The sequence below is a fragment of the Polypterus senegalus genome, chromosome 13 (genome assembly GCF_016835505.1).
Source record: "Polypterus senegalus isolate Bchr_013 chromosome 13, ASM1683550v1, whole genome shotgun sequence".
Classification (NCBI taxonomy): Eukaryota; Metazoa; Chordata; class Cladistia; order Polypteriformes; family Polypteridae; genus Polypterus; species Polypterus senegalus.
The window spans coordinates 47,388,620-47,405,096 of NC_053166.1; the positions used below are offsets into that span (position 1 = coordinate 47,388,620).

Sequence of the window (16,477 nt, forward strand, 5' to 3'; positions counted from 1 at the left end):
ATGAGCTAGCCACTTCGTGGCTCTGCTGCTCGCATATTGAAAAGCAGATCTACAATTTAAACAGATTATTATTTTCATGGAAATTGTTACATGTGCATAATAGACCTAACTATTTTACATTACAGCAAGTTAACCATAGTAAAAAATACTAAAATGTAGTAAATTGAAAGAAAATTATGTTTCATGTTGTGTTAGAGGTATTAATTGTGTTGTACATTATTTTTCCGTTTGGCTTTGAAATTAACATGGAAATAGTTTTTAAATTTACACTTTTACTGTAACACTTCAGTAAAAACAATATTTGGATTTAACGTTTTGTCAATATTGCTTTGAATTTTGATTCTGTGTTTGGAGTTATATCATGACAACACAACATATAACTGCCTGTTAGTGAATATTAATGGGCACTTGGTGCCACTGCTCTGCTGCCAAGGTGTTCCCTTGCCTTGATGGAAAAGTCATCTCAGGTAAACAAGTTTTGGAATCATCGGATAGAAAGATTCTAATATCAGATTGGATGGCTGAGCACAGATTCCACTATAGAATGCATAGGAGGGTGTGGCAGAGATCTCCAGGATTGTGACTGTGTCTGATTTTGTCTTTGACTTTTTTACAATTTTCATATTCTTTGTTGTCAACTGACTGTAGTTCAGCAGTTACAGTTGTGCTTGAAAATGTGTAAGCCCTTTAGAATTTTCTTTATTTATGCATACATATGACCTAAAACATCATCTAATTTTCACTCAAGTCATAAAAGTAGATAAAGAGAAACCAGTTAAACAAATGAGACAAAATATTATACTTGGTCATTTATTTATTGAGGAAAATGATCAAATATTACATATTTGTGAGTGGCAAAAGTATGTGAACCTCTAGGATTAGCAGTAAGTTTGAAGGTGAAATTAGAGTCAGGTGTTTTTAATCAATGGGATGACAATCAGGTATGAGTGGGCACCCTGTGTTATTTAAAGAACAGGGATCTATCAAAGTCTGCTCTTCACAACACATGTTTGTGGAAGTGTATCAAGGCATGAACAAAGGAGATTTCTGAGGACCTCAGAAAAAGAGTTGTTGATGCTCATCAGGCTGGAAAAGGTTACAAAACCATCTCTAAAGAGTTTGAACTCCACTAGTCCACAGTCAGACAGATTGTGTACAAATGGAGGAAATTCAAGACCATTGTTACCCTCCCCAGGAGTGGTCGACCAACAAAGATCACTCCAAGAGCAAGGCGTGTAATAGTCAGTGAGGTCACAAAGGACCCCAGGGTAACTTCTAAGCAACTAAAAGCCTCTCTCACATTGGCTAATGTTCATGTTTGCGATTCCACCATCAGGAGAACACTGAAAAACAATGGTGTGCATGGCAGGATTGCAAGGGGAAAGTCACTGCTCTCCAAAAAAAACATTGCTGCTCGTCTGCAGTTTGCAAAAGATCACGTGGACAAACCAGAAGGCGATTGGAAGAATGTTTTGTAGACGGATGAGACCAAAATAGAACTTTTTGGTTTAAATGAAAAGCGTTATGTTCGGAGAAAAGAAAACGCTGCATTCCAGCATAAGAACCTTATCCCATCTGTGAAACATGGTGGTGGTAGTATCATGGTTTGGGCCTGTTTTGCTGCCTCTGGGCCAGGAAGGCTTGCCTTCATTGATGGAATAATGAATTCTGAATTATATCAGAGGGTTCTAAAGGAAAATGTCAGGACATCCGTCCATGAACTGAATCTCAAGAGAAGGTGGGTCATGCAGCAAGACAACGATCCTAAGCACGCAAGTTGTTCTACCAAAGAATGGTTAAAGAAGAATAAAGTTCATGTTTTGGAATGACCAAGTCAAAGTCCTGAATTTAATCCAATCGAAATGTTGTAGAAGGACCTGAAGCAAGCAGTTAATGTGAGGAAACCCACCAACATCCCAGAGTTGAAGCTGTTCTGTAAGGAGGAATGGGCTAAAATTCCTCCAAGCCGGTGTGCAGGAATGATCAAATGTTACCAGACACGTTTAGTTGCAGTTATTGCTGCAAAGGGGGTCACACCAGATACTGAAAGCAAAGGTTCACATACTTTTGCCACTCACAAATATGTAATATTAAATACTTTTCCTTAATAAATAAATGACCAAGTATAATATTTTTGTCTCATTTGTTTAACTGGTTTCTCTTTATCTACTTTTAGGACTTGAATGAAAATCTGATTATGTTTTAGGTCATATTTATACAGAAATATATAAAATTCTAAAGGGTTCACAAACTTTCAAGCACAACTGTAACTAATAGGCAGATGTTATTGGTTTCTATTTATGTTAATCAGTTTCTATTTTGTTTTCTGTGTGTTTTAACAAATCTGTATTTTTACATGTACTAATTACGTATTTAGTAATTAATATAAACATACTTGGCATTTTACCTGAGAATTCATATTGTATTATTTTATTGTCTGTATGATTCTCTTTACTCTGTCTATTTTTATTGCTATGTAAATTTCCTTTATGTATCCTGTAATTGTTTTAACATAGTGCCCCAGATTCATAAAGCTCCTTTCCAAGTGCTTGAAAAGGCTTGTGAAAGTGTAGAGGTACTGCACACCACATCAAATCACCTACAGCATGTGTGAGAACTATGTGAGACTGCTGTTCGTAGATTATAGCCTACCATTCAACACCATAGTGGCCTACATTCTGATTGCTAGGCCTGGGATTTGGCTCTTCCATTTGCCAAAGGGTCTTGAATTTTCTCATTTAGTCCATTGTAGTATACACTTTATACCTACGACTGCACATCTATGTACACCTCTGACTCCACTGTGATGTTTACAGGTGACACACAGCTTGTGGGATGTATCTTAGGGGGAGGATGACAGTTACCTGATTGACTTGGTCAACCTAGCACAGTGGTATCAGTCTGAGCATTTAAACTTGTATGTTAACAAGACCAATGAGATGGTCGTGGATTTTTGGAGTGTTAAACAGGGAAAATACACTCCCCTCACCATCAGTAATATAACAGTAGAAAGGTTAAACATTTTTAAGTACTTCTTGGTTTGAACTGATGTGTACTTGACTTGGAACACACACATAAGGACTCTGTCTTCAGTAAAGCCAGACAAAAATTTTACAACCGTAGGCTAAAGCCCTTTTACTCCTGAGCCACTGAAAGCAACCTAACTTGGTGTAACACTGCCTATGGCAGTATGGAATCAGCAGAATACGGGTGTGGAAATCTGTACAGAGGATTGCGTGTCTAGCTGAGCACATCACTGGGACTCCACTTCCTGCTTTACATGGTATCTTCATGTGGTGGTGCTTGGTCAAGTCTGCCAGGATATTGAGAGGCTTCAGTGATACCAGAAATAAACTGTTTAAGTTACTATCAGACAGACCACCCTGCAGCATAAAAACTTGGATTGAAAGATTTTGAAGGTGCTTCTGTTCCTATGCCATCAGGTTGCGAAATAAACACAATCATTAGAGTTTGCTTCCTGTTACTGCTATGTTGTATTTGTGGTATGGGCTATTAGCTTTTTCTTTTAGGCACGGTCCCTGATCTACCAGAAAAAAATCACTTCAATTAATATTTTGTGTGGTTTTGCATGTGACAAATAAGATACTAAATCCTGAATACTTATTTGCTGTTAAAATCTCCAAAGTTTACTTCCAAGGTTATGCTGGTGTCTTCTTCTGCTACATTTCTCTTCAGTGTGGCTTCATACTCTTAATGTAATGGCGTTACATAAAAATCAGCAATAAACTAGCAGACAAAAGTGACCAAAGCGAAGATGAAGCGGACAAGACTCAGTCGTCAGAAACACTGAAACAGATCCGAAGTATACATCTCATGTCAAAATGGAAGACAAGGCTACGTGACGTCTGCAGAGGGTATTCGATGATGAATCAGACGTAAACATGACGTTTGGGATCGCACGCTCTACCCTCCCCCCTCCTTGGATGAAAGGAGAAGTACAAGAAGGAGGCGGGATCTGCGGATCACGTGACCCAGCGAACTGGAAGGCTGCGGACAGCGCTAGGGTCACGTGACGCTGCCTGAAGCCCGAATAGGCTCTGATGAGAGAATCGCAGCTGCTTCCTCAGTCACTCAACTGCTTTTTACATCTTTTTTCTTCTCCGTTTTCTTGGTCCAAAAGCAACAGAAATGGATGAAGAAAAGCAAAAACTAGACTTTAATAGGCACTAATGCGCGCTTTTTAAGTCGTGGAACGAAAGCAATTCGACTTTTTATTAAGGAACGCTTTTGTTTTTAAACTGGAAAGTGAACAAGACAAAAGGCTTTCCATTGGAAATGGTTTGGGCCTAGAAGATAGCAGAGGTAAGCGGATTAACTTTTAAAAATAATAATGTCCAAATAAGTACATGATCGTTTTGGTTGTGTTTGTTTACAGTTATTATGTAGAAGAAGGTTTTCAATCAACAGAGATTTTTCTTTCAGAGCAATTAACGTGTTTTAAATATTCGGTGGTTGCCCCGTATAAAAATTAAAGATGTTAATTTGCTTCTTTCTAGAAATCGGTCTGCAATATCAAAGTTGCATTCATTTTTGTATGTGTACAGGCTTGTTGACCCGTGTTTAGGAAATGTGAAGTTAATTTTGATTGTTTTTCTTTGATTGTTTACGTATTCCTGGTTTTAATACTATAGGATATGTAAAGAAATCCAGATTTTGTTTTTGGAGGTAAACATTTTTATTATTGAAGTAACATTGCAGTAATTTAACACCACTGGTTTGTATGCGTTTTACTTTGAACATATATCCAAAAATATTTTTGCTCCGGCCAATCCTTTTACAATTTAAGAAGTGTAAGCCTTTTGATTGTTCCATTTTACATATTTTGTTTTGTACATTTTGGGAATCAATTTAATTTATTTTCGTTAATTATAAGTGACGTCAGTGCTTTGTTCTAGTCAACACTGCATGTAAAGGACTGTGGAGAGAGAGGTTACATGGGACTTGTAGTTTCCTTCTTTTTCACTAATCCAGTAGTGCGTTGTTTTCAGTGTTTGTTTTTTTATTATTATTATTTTAACGTGCCCACAGTTTTCGCTAGTAAAGATAACGATAAATTGAAGTTACTTTTCTTGTTGGTAATAGGAGTCCATGCCTAAATGTTGGTTCCGTGAATCTGACAGCTTGGCATAAGAATATATATATATATACCACATGTACATATGAGTTAAGTTGTGACACATAGCAGCAGTATTCAGAGTTAAGTTCTGAGAACCAAGTCAGTGTTCAAATGTAAATATATATGTAAAGCCTTTTTGAGAAGTGTATATTATGGAAGCTTTGTAGAGGTAAACAAAAGGATTGTATAATGGAAATTTGATAAACTACAGAGTGAAAATAAACACAGTTGACAAAATCTCCAAATACTTATTCATTGATTTTAATTTTTCCCCTAAAGTACTTTTTTCAAAAAATAGAGTACATTTTTAATTAATTTATTACTTAACATATGCTGTCAAAAATTAGGCACACTTTTTTTTTCCCCTTTGTCATGCAGGAACAAATTGTCTTGTGTTTTTCCTCTCAACATAACTCTTATAATTTTATGCGTGCTGTAGTTGCCTTTGAATATCTCATTATGAGACCGCTCAGACATTGACCTTTTAAGCATAAGTGAGTTCCAGTGTAACTTATATTTGTAACATTGGAAGCCATTTTAAAAGCAGAGGGACAGCTGGGGGAGGGGCTGCCGAGCAGAATTAGTCTTGCTGCATAATTACTGGTGTGTGATTTCAAGATCCACAAATCTTAAATCCTTGAACAATACCATAAACTTTGCCTATGTTTAGAATTCATCTGCAATAAGACCTTTATTTGCTTATAATGTGTACACTTATGCTTGTTTGTTTTTTCTTTTTTTATTGATGTTTTCTTGAGCCTTTTTATGGCTGCAGGATTTTTTTTAAACAAATCTTTTGTAAAGTTTTCTGTCTCTTGTTGATCATCTTTTGACCTATTTTAGAGTAAAAGCTTATATATTGAAGATGTTACTTTTGTAAGGTATGTTTATATATTCCTAATAATAAAATGAAAGTGGAATGCCACCAATAATTTAATTGTAAAGAAAATGAAATTTAGTTTTTGTCCAATAGTTTCATTATAAATAAAATTGTATTATCCACATGATGAAAATGTATCCTGAAATCCTCCAGCCGAGGCAACTTTTAACAAATTTCTTTTGAGTTGCAGAATCCCAAATGATTTATTTCCCATTTAATGTGTATAATAATATGCTGTCTGAATCACTTTTAATATGTTTAATAAAATGTATACTTTTCCATAATAAGCTGATCATATTGTTTGTATATTGAACAGTTAAAGCAGTTTTATTGATACTATGCTAGCCCTCAGGAGATCCAATTAAAGTAGCTTTAGGTTTCTTTCCATAGCTGAGCACTATACACAGCAAATCTTTCCTGCTGGCTCTGTGTGTGTTTGTGGTCAGCTGGTTTTTACTTTAGGTGATTAATTATACTTGAACCATATGCACAAGGTGTATTGGGACATACTGAACACTATTATGAAGTTCTGTCCTTTGGTTTGTAACTTTATTTTTGTAGTTACTTGGTGTTTGTGTCAGTACTTTGATTTCTCAGCTTTTTGCCAGTGTGGTCCTGGAAATCCTGCAGTTGTGTGTTATCTTCTAGTCCGATCAGTTATGTAGGTCAGGTAGGAAGCAGTCACAGCCAGGATCCTGTAATAGTACATGATGTTCTACTTCAGCCATGTCGTAGTCAACAGTACAGTAGTAAGCAGAGCTTTTCAATAAAGTAATTAATGAGGCAGTAAGTTGCATGTAACAAGTTGTATGATTTTTTTCTTTTGTTTAATTTGTTAAACTAGTGTTTATCTTTGACTGAGTACATATATGTAAATAATGTAGACATTTGGACTTTGAGTGCTGGGGATTATTGAATAAGTTAATCATAAGTCAAATGATGTACACTAGGTTAAGTTTGTGGTTGCCTAAGCAGGGTGTAAATGGGACATTTATATCAGTATATTAGAAATTGTGAGGGTCTTGTCTGTCACTCAAACTTGTTCACCTCTGCCATTTGAAGCTTGACCTTGGTCTCAATCAACAGCTTATGTCGTGACACGCACAACGCCACCCTTGATTTGGACAATTGGAGAATGGTGGGACAGAAATTGTTTCAAGTCCATGTCGTGGCCAGTGTAGATGTGCACTGCCATATCTACACACTTGGCCTGATAGGATCTGCACAGCTATATATGCTACACATAATTAGCATGGCAACAATGGCCGCCGTATCACATGTGTGGTATGGTAATGCTCTGGCTCGAGTGTGTGTGTGTGTGTGTGTGTGTGTGTGTACATAGCTGACACCACAGCTCCAACCAACTAATCCCATCGCTGGTCTGACACAAATGCGATACATGAATTGAAGGTGTGGGCTTTGATGCAGTATGCACACCAAACCTTACCACTTGCAGAAAAGGCCAATGTGGTGCAACTTGCCACATCAGTGACCCGTCAACTACAGCCAAGTAGTCACACCACAGCTCTGACACGAAAAGAATCCCTGCAAAATAATACAATTTAATTAATCTTGGTGGATTGACTGGGAATGCTATCTCTCATGAGATATGCATGCTCCTCCTGTTGCAACATGTGTTCATGCCACATACCTGACAGGAGAAGAAACATATGGAAAGGTGCTGATGGCAACTTGCATTAGACAGGCCGGGTGATCCTCTTCGTCACTTATGTGAGTCTGGCATTTCTACTTCTACTTTAAGCTTCTTACTTCTGTCCACTCACGAGCAAGGTGATGGCGCACTCCACAGTGTGACCTGGGCTTGTGCATCTCCTAACGGTCACACTTACAAATGCTTCCTGTGAAATGTAGTGCACAAGTGTATGTTGTGTTTTTTTTTTTTTCCCTCTTCTCATGGTGGGTTGTTTTTAACCATATTGCGTTTACAGATGTCATCCTCTTTAGCCCCCACCCTTAGTTTTCTTCTGGACCATTTTCTGAGAACTGCAAGAGTTCAAAACTGGCTTATTCAGGGTTGCTATTTGCTGTCTATTGTGATATTGTATTTGACATATTCTCCACAGCAGTGGTTCCCAAACTCAATCCTGGGGATCCACTGTGGCTGCAGGTTTTTGTTCCAACCAGATTCACAATTGATGATAATCAATAACTGATCTCATTTAATTAGGTGGCATTTTTTTACTCTTATTCTGCATTTTGAAAAACACAACAGTATGTTAAGACATTTAGAAATATTTCTATTTTTTTTTTCTAAAGCTATAAATGCTTAACTCTTTTGTTGTTTTACTCTTTTTTTCATTTTTTCCTGTGTAGTTTGCTCCCTTCATTTAACCCTAATAGTCACAATTAACAACCAGCACAGCAGACACTCGGGATGATGAAAGCAGCAATGACTTCAGTGTCAGACTTGGTAATTAGTAAATAATCAATTAAATAACTACTGTAGAACACCTGGAAAAGCATAATGAAAATCAGGTTGAAAATACTATTAACAACTTAAACAAAAACTGTATATTCCCCATATAACTGCATATTACATTTTAATAATAAATCTACCAAACTTAGTTTGTAATTTTTACATTGACTCCAAAACACAGAAACTGGGAAATAACGACTCGCTTAGTTAGGCTAAGAGTTCAGTGAAAAACAGACGGAACAAAAACCTGCAGCCACAGTGGGTCTCCAGGACCGAGTTTGGGAACCACTGCTCCACAGTGACATTTGACTTACTGTCATGCACTTGGTAAAATATGTTCTCCATTTTACCATCAACACTACATGTGACAGTTAATCTGAAATGCACAACCTTCTTTTTCTGAAAAAGCTAAAACTGTTGTCCACCTGCATATTGTCATTAACTTCACAATATGAATCAACAACCACTTTTAAGCAGTTTTTAAGTAAGAAAAAACACAGACAAAAAAAAAAGCCAAGATGGAACATAATGAACCACAATTTTCCCCCTTTTTCTATGGCTCAACATGCTATTTTTTTAGAATGTTATAGGACACCAACAGAAGATGCATTTCAAGGACTACTAATTTATTTTTGTCGGCACGTCTACTGCATAAAAAGTCAGTACAATTTTTGGCTTTAATGCCAAGATTTTTTCCATTTTTTCATGTTGAATGAATCAACATTAAATCGTCTTATTAACATTACAAAATACTGCTGTTGGTGCTGGATGTACTGTGGAATTATGCACTAATATTTCACGCTGTACCCCTGCCCTCCCACTCCATGCCTCTCGTTCTGTGGGTTCTTTTCTCAGTCCATGCGTCCAAGCCTAAAATAGAAGGCAAGTTAAAGAAGAATACAAACTAAAAGCACAGATAGATGTCACACATCTTCCCCAATCCTCCATTCTTTTTCAAAAGAACAGCAGCATTATAACACACAGTACTTTAATGTTTTGGTTTAAATGTTTCATCCCCTTTAACCTACATTTTCCAATTCTGTTTGAGGACCTGACAAACACATTCATAGTATCAGCTGCTCCTTATTTTTCACATCCATTCGAGACTCCATTTATAATCCCCTCTATACATGGTGCCTATGTGTTAAAAAATCAAGTTTATCTTTATATCGGTGGACTTCACCTACTTTCAGTTCCATTTTATTTGAGGACCGAGGTCTGTGCATTTCTCTAGTGTTGGCTTTTATCAGTAAGGGATAGAAATTTTAAACTTAGGTATTTTGTGTATGTTAGATACATAGTCATGTGCTCAAAATGTCCCAATCACGTTTATTTTTAGTAAAATATTGTTAAATAAACTACTTCTGGAAACTCCATATCTGACATATAGGTTTTTGACATGAGTAAATGGAATATTTTTTTATGTATATTTTGATTTTGTTTTGCTTTTCCCCATTAAAGGTTATTGGGTTAAGAATTTTATCTCTAGTCTTAAGAAAGTGAGATTAAAAAACACCAAATTAAGCAACAAAGAAAATGAGTATTCTTTTAACACGGATGGAAAAATATCCCTAGCAAAGTGAATGGAAATGACAGTTCTGTAGGGAGACTTTTTTTTTGTTTATGCCTCTGTATAGCAGGGATGGGCAAACCTTTTTTTTTTTTTTTTTTGATAGCCTGAATTGTCAATAATGACTCATACAGTGGGCTGTATAAAATCTAGGTGTGCCTAAGAACTCAGGCAGTTAACACATGTTACTGACAAACATTAATTTGAAAAATACATGCTCCAAGAAACAGTTTAATTGTAAAACATCTTATTAAAAGCTGTTAAGAGCAACTGTGAAACAGAGTAATTTTTAAAGTAAAAAGATTATTCTGTGACAGTTTTTATTGTCCTAAACATAAAATAGCTGATGTCAGCCGTTTGTGCTGAAGCAAGACAAGATGCTGTGTGTCCCAGCAATTAATTCATTGCTAAGACTTTGCACATTTCTGTACTTGGTTGTACTATTTCTTCTTTTGGTTAAAAAAGACCTACTTGCAGGTATATGCATTACAAATCAGTCATACTATCTGCACATCATTCTCATAAAGCGTTGAAAGGAAATATTGTAATATCTGTAGAAATCAAAAAAAAAAAAATTTGATCTTATTTTTCAGTTCACTATAACTCTAGGGCTTTAGTGAACATTGTCCACATTAAGAGCTAAAGGAGATGATGGGGCCTTGGGTGGGGGGTGGTTTGAAAAATCTGTCGAGTGGTGTCTAAAATCCTGACGGTGAGAGAGAAATTCGCCATGAAGGATGGCAATCAAATTAGCATGTCCGGCATAAGCCCAAACTTAATGTCTGAATTCTGTTTCTTAAAACTTGGGGGCAGGAATGAACAGCTTTTGCCTGTTGCTTCCATCTCAGGTTGTTATAAAATTTGCACAGTGGAGGAAATGGCACATTCTACACTTCTATACCAAAACTGAAATGAACTCCTGAAAAACCATAAAATCTTATTCTTTGGACATTTACGTAAACTGCCTGAAGGCACAGTTGAAATTCCACTGCTGTTAAGTGCATTTTGCTCCTCATCTCACCTAGTACAATGGTTCAAGTACAGGAATAATCCATTCTGTCTTTTGGAAACCCTTCTAATTTTCTTCTTTCACATTTATAATTGGCACTCTTAATACTGATTTGTAGACACTGTGACTCAAAGTTGCATCTGAAGTTCCATGTTTAGGGGTGCTGCTGCAAACCAAATCCACCTCTGATCAAATCACCACTCATTTAAAAATGTGCATGCAAGACAAAGCAGACCTCTAAAAACTTAAGACAATTACTATTAAGGTGGCAGTGAAATAGACTCTTGTCAATATGAATGGTAAAATCATGGTTTTTTTTTTTTTTGAGCGTCTCCACTTGGCCAACCTCATGGCGCTTACACCAGGCAATTGTGGCATTATCTTGGTAAAAAAAACTCACAAGGGCTGAAATATTTGATATTATTACAAAAAAATGTTTTTTTTTCTCCCTGTGATGCAATTGCTCTACTTTTGCACAATGCAACATTTGCAAAGAGAATAAATGCAAAAATTTAGACACAGTTGTAGTCTTTACTCTGACAGTGTTATTTTCAGGGAATGGAGTATGCTTCTGAGTTTGACAAATTGTTAAAGCTTGTCTTTGATAGAGACTCGCTAATGGACACTTAGATTTATGAGCCAAACAGATTTAGCATGTTTTTTATTCAGTAAATGTAAAATATTTGTTCTTTAGAATAATTTATATTCAGGTATCTAAATACTTGATCTTGGGAGTGTAATATCCTTCAGCAGTATTTTGGTCATTTTTAATAGCAGTGGCAGGAGAGATTTTTTTCATCACAAATGAACATGGTGATTTGCAGTTTTTCTCATAGTTGCAGGGACAGGAAGTGGAGTTTAACACATTGTATGCCAATGGAAAATGCTCGTGTACAAACATACTGCTTCTTCTCCTAAAAACACACAGTCATTAGTCATTTCACTACATCCCATGGGTGTTTTGGACTGCAAATGGACATAGCCATGCTGTTTAATGGCTGCCACTTTTCATATTTTTAAATATTAAATAGTGTACATTCTAATTTTTTTTCAGTGGCAGGAGTGCCAATCCTGCTACCAACCCCCGAGTTTTCCCTGCAAGCGGGTCCTCCAGCTTGCTGGATGCAGATTAACGTCGCTACTGACTTACAATATTTGAGATACAATTGGTTACATTTTTTTGTTTTTCCGATTGGAGCACAGGTAGTTGAAGTGGCTTACTCTGTATCACAGTGTTAGTAGTGGGATCTGAAATTACAACCTCAGTGGTTGAATTCCAAAGCCTTAACCACTACACCACGCTTGTTTTTCGTGTTAGACTTTCTCAACTTAAAAAAAAAAAAAAAAATAATAATTATTCTTCCCATAGACAGGTGCACACAATGATGGTAACAAATTAAATATTGCTCAACGTATTTGCTTGACAGTCCTGGGGACTTCAAAATTCTAATCTCTGCTCACATTCATTTTCTGGACTTGCAATAATGTAAATTGTAACAGCAAATGATTTTTTTCATTAGTTTTATATTTGAAATGCACAATTTTTCAGTTAATAGGAAGCGGTTTAGCTTTCAAAAAAATACCTAAATGTTTGTACATTTTGTCTGTCCATAGCAGTTCTTTGATATAGTACTTACCCTGTGAGAATTTGCAGATGTGCTCATTTGTCACCTGATTGTGTTTTTATATAAAAATGATTTACAGATTGAAAATATTATACCAGCTAACAATCTCCAGTTTATCATCTTTTCAAAGAGGAAAGGCTTGGATTTCTAAGAAATACAGTGCATCCGTCAAGTATTCACAGCACATTACTTTTTCCCAGGGCTCTAGACTAACTTTTTGCACTGGTTGCACTGGTGCGCCTAACTTTTTTTCATAGGTGCACTAGCACAAAAGTTAGGTGCACCCAAATTTTCAACCGCATCACATTTAACACCACAGTTTTGCAAGTTCACTTTATTTATTTGTTGTTGTTGTTTTTTTAATCGCTGTCCATATAGGCAATATTGACTTGTAAATGATTAACTAACAATCTAGTCAATATAAAGTTCTTTATTTGAAGGCAAGCACAATTCTACAAGAAAGGTAACTTACTGAAAAAGTGTTGGTGCTTAAAGTGCTTTACTGAGCTGAAATTTAAACTTAAAAAATCTCAAGATAAATTAACTAAAAAGAAAATCTAAATTAAGTGTTTTAAGGGCTTCAAACTGAACATGTCATGGCTCAATTTCTTATGGATTATCCTCCATTGCAGTCACATGCCTCTCGGATGGCCAACTCCTGTAGTTTGGCCTTCTTGATCTTTGGCCTTCACTAAATCAGCTGGCCACACTCTCTCTAGCATCAAAATCTTCCAGACTTGGGCATGAGCATGCTCGACCTCAATGTGTCCAATAAGTATATTCACCGGTCTTCCTCTCCGCAAGATACGACCGTACACAATGACACATTCCTTTGTGGCGATATCTGTGTCTCCGTCAATCAGGAATGTCATGTACGCACTGTTCGCAATTTGCACAGACGTCTTTTTTTTTTTTCAATGTATCTGCGATGACTCCTATAAATTGGGCACGCGACATCATTGCTGTACGTCGGGTTTACGTTCAAGCCGTTTTTCTTCATAAGAATTATTTCGGACTTGAATTTAGTGAAGGGAAGTTCTTCTTTTGCAATATTGTAGGCAACGTTAAACTTAATTATCATCTCAGCGTCGTCTGATGATCTGTTTGCTACTGCCTGCCGCTGAAAGGCAGCGGGGAGAGGGGACACTTCAGTGCATTTATCGCGGCATGTAATGTGTTTTATAGATGCATTGTGCTTTTTCAGCGTTTCAATTCTAAATGTATTAGAGCCAGTCACAAATGCACTACTGCCGGACATGGTCTTCCCACACTCTTTACAGTAAATACAGTGCATTATATTATCGGCTTTACTGTATCTTTGCCTGGGAAACTGGTCAAGCCACTCTTTTCGAAATGTATACACTTTACCCCTTTTAATTTCAGTGGGCTCGGACTCGATCGTTTGTGGCTCATTATCTAATGCCGTCTCCGGACCAGGGCTTGCTATAACTTGGGAGGTTGATGGCTCCGTGTCAGAGCATCGGTTATGATTTTCGGACGGATCAGGCCCTAACTTAACATTCTTAACGAAAAAGCTGTCAATCGTTCTTTTCATCTTCTCTCATAATCCGCGGCTACATCCACTGTTTACCTGATGGGCTACTCACCTCTCTCTGTCTGACTGCATCACATGCATTTTCAAACGTACACACACGTACAGGAATATCTGGACCACGGCCAATCAGAGGGGGGCGGGGATCAGCCCTTCACTATCTCTGGTTGGTTTAGACCACGATATGGGCCTAATGTGTGTCTGTTGTTGAACAACAGGGAGACTTTAAGAGTCGCAGAGTTTCGTTTTTCCCCTTGAGCGGCTGGTCGCACGGTGCAACCTTTGATTTTTTAGTCGCACCATTGAGAAATTAGGTCGCACGTGTGACCAAATTGGTCGCACTCTAGAGCCCTGTTTCCACATTTTGTTATGTTACAGCCTTATTCCAAAATGGATTAAATTCATTTTTTCCTCAGAATTCTACACACAACACCCCATAATGACATCGTGAAAATAGTTTACCTGAGATTTTTGCAAATTTATTAAAAATAAAAAAATTGAGAAAGCACATGTACATAAGTATTCACAGCCTTTGCCATGAAGCTCAAAATTGAGCTCAGGTGCATCCTGTTTCCCCTGATCATCCTTGAGATGTTTCTGCAGCTTAATTGGAGTCCACCTGTGGTAAATTCAGTTGATCGGACATGATTTGGAAAGGCACACACCTGTCTATATAAGGTCCCACAGTTGATAGTTCATGTCCGAGCACAAACCAAGCATAAAGTCAAAAGAAGTTTCTGCAGACCTCCAAGACAGGATTGTCTTGATGCACAAATCTGGGGAAGGTTACAGAAAAATTTCTGCTGCTTTGAAGGTCCCAATCAGCACAGTGGCCTCCATCATCCGTAAGTGGAAGAAGTTTGAAACCACCAGGACTCTTCCTAGAGCTGGCCGGCCATCTAAACTGAGCGATCGGGGGAGAAGGGTCTTAGTCAGGGAGGTGACCAAGAACCCGATGGTTACTCTGTCAGAGCTCAGAGGTCCTCTGTGGAGAGAGGAGAACCTTCCAGAAGGACAACCATCTCTGCAGCAATCCATCAATCAGGCCTGTATGGTAGAGTGGCCAGACGGAAGCCAATCCTTTGTAAAAGGCACATGGCAGCCCGCCTGGAGTTTGCCAAAAGGCACCTGAAAGACACTCAGACCATGAGAAACAAAATTCTCTGGTCTGATGAGACAAAGATTGAACTTTTTGGTGTGAATGCCAGGCGTCACGTTTGGAGGAAACCAGGCACTGCTCATCACCAGGCCAATACCATCCCTACAGTGAAGCATGGTGGTGGCAGCATCATGCTGTGGGGATGTTTTTCAGAGGCAGGAACTGGGAGACTAGTCAGGGTAAAGGGAAAGATGACTGCAGCAATGTACAGAGACATCCTGGATGAAAACCTGCTCCAGAGCGCTCTTGACCTCAGACTGGGGCGACGGTTCATCTTTCAGCAGAACAACGACCCTAAGCACACAGCCACAATATCAAAGGAGTGGCTTCAGGACAACTCTGTGAATGTCCTTGAGTGGCCCAGACTTGAATCCGATTGAACATCTCTGGAGAGATTTTAAAATGGCTGTGCACCGACGCTTCCCATCCAACCTGATGGAGCTTGAGAGGTGCTGCAAAGAAGAATGGGTGAAACTGGCCAAGGATAGGTGTGCCAAGCTTGTGGCATCATATTCAAAAAGGCTTGAGGCTGTAATTGCTGCCAAAGGTGCATCGACAAAGTATTGAGCAAAGGCTGTGAATACTTATGTACATGTGATTTCTCAGTTTTTTTTTTTTTTATTTTTAATAAATTTGCAAAAACCTCAAGTAAACTTTTTTCACATTGTCATTATGGGGTGATGTGTGTAGGATTCTGAGGGGAAAAAAATGAATTTAATACTTTTTGGAATAAGGCTGTAACATAACAATGTGGAAAAAGTGATGCGCTATGAATACTTTCTGGCTGCAGTATATACTGTAGACTTGCCTCTGCAAGTAACAGTGATTGTTTGATAGGATACTTTTTGTCAAAAAATGCATGTCAGTTTCTGCTTGTTTGGTTAGATTGTGTGTTTTCTTATCAAAGTGACTGGCAGTGTGTGTGTGGTTTTTTTTTTTTTTTTTTTTCCCCTACAGTAATGGAGTACCTGAGATTCTCCACCTATATGGCTCTCGCATATTACTCTGGAGCAAATTAATAACTTTTTTGGCAATAGAGTAGCATTCCCAAGATGGCTTCCTGGGAAAACCTGTCAAACCAGTTATGTGACTAATGTGCCCTTATCTC

General features: G+C 37.7%; 1 protein-coding gene across 4 annotated transcripts in view; it reads left to right on the forward strand.

The window, feature by feature from the left end:
* The first annotated feature begins 4,050 nt into the window (after window positions 1–4,050).
* The window catches only part of aff4 (AF4/FMR2 family, member 4), a 109,389-nt gene continuing 96,962 nt past the window's right edge, over window positions 4,051–16,477 (forward strand). For all 4 annotated transcript variants that reach the window (XM_039775806.1, XM_039775808.1, XM_039775807.1 and 1 more), the window contains exon 1: window positions 4,051–4,323. The gene's annotated coding sequence lies outside the window, so the exon portion shown is untranslated. The remainder of the gene's footprint in view (window positions 4,324–16,477) is intronic.